This window comes from Piliocolobus tephrosceles, chromosome 17 (assembly GCF_002776525.5).
Source record: "Piliocolobus tephrosceles isolate RC106 chromosome 17, ASM277652v3, whole genome shotgun sequence".
NCBI classification, from domain to species: Eukaryota; Metazoa; Chordata; class Mammalia; order Primates; family Cercopithecidae; genus Piliocolobus; species Piliocolobus tephrosceles.
Window position 1 is genome coordinate 68,754,286 of NC_045450.1, and position 1,122 is coordinate 68,755,407.

General features: G+C 46.8%; 1 protein-coding gene across 4 annotated transcripts in view; it reads right to left on the bottom strand.

Annotated features, from left to right (window-relative positions):
- The window catches only part of HSDL1 (hydroxysteroid dehydrogenase like 1), a 26,080-nt gene that overhangs the window by 2,678 nt on the left and 22,280 nt on the right, over nt 1-1,122 (bottom strand). The gene's annotated exons all lie outside the window — the stretch shown is intronic.

Consider the following 1,122-nt stretch of genomic DNA (forward strand, 5'->3'; position numbering starts at 1 on the left):
ACAAATACCCACCAATCGATCACAACAAATACCCACCAGTCACAACAAATACCCACCTATCAATCACAACAAATACCCACCTATCAATCACAACAAATATCCACCAATCACAACAAATACCCACCAACCACAACAAATACGCACCAGTCACAACAAATACCCACCAGTCACAACAAATACTCACCTATCACATTAAATACAACAATGGAAAAAGCCCCCAGGCACTACTGTATTGAATACCTAGTTTTGCCTAAGATCTTACCCTAGATTCTACAGGGAATAGAAACATGACCACCACCCACCTACCCTACTTTCTGTAATGAGGCTGGACTGTCCTGCATATAAATACGATTCTATCTTTACTTAATGTGATATGAACAGAATGTTCACTGGTTAAGAACCACAAAATCAGGAGGGCACAGTGGCTCACGCCTGTAATCCCAGCACTTTGGGAGGCCAAGCACAGTAGATCACAAGGTCAGGAGATCGAGACCATCCCGGCTAACAAGGTGGAGCCCCGTCTCTACTAAAAATACAAAAAAATTAGCCGGGCGTGGTGGCAGGTGCCTGTAGTCCCAGCTACTCGGCAGGCTGAGGCAGGAGAATGGTGTGAACTCGGGAGGCAGAGCTTGCAGTGAACCGAGATCGCACCACCGCACTCCAGCCTGGATGACAGAGCCAGACTCCGTCTCAAAAGAAAAAACAAAACAAAACTCGAAATCATTATAAGAATAAATCAGTTGGAACAGACAGATGCATAAATGGTTCGTACTCTATGAGAAAACCAGGGCTTGTCGGGTAGGATGGAACAAAGTTCAATAAGAAAACAATCAGAAACACCAGGACGTTGGGATGGTATCTTGACCTATGATGAGGGGGGCTCGGGGGACCAGGGGAGGGAGTCCTGCTGATGCTGCTCTGCTTCAGGGGTCTCACTCAGGGCCTTTGTGCTAGTAGCAGACATAGAGCAATGTCTGAAAACATACTTGGTTGTCACACTGGGAGTGGATGCTACTGGTATCTAGTGGGTGGAGGCCCAGGATACTGCTCAACATCCTACAGTACACAGGACACTCCCCATGACAAGGAATTATCCGCTCTCAATGCCAACAGTGCTGAGGT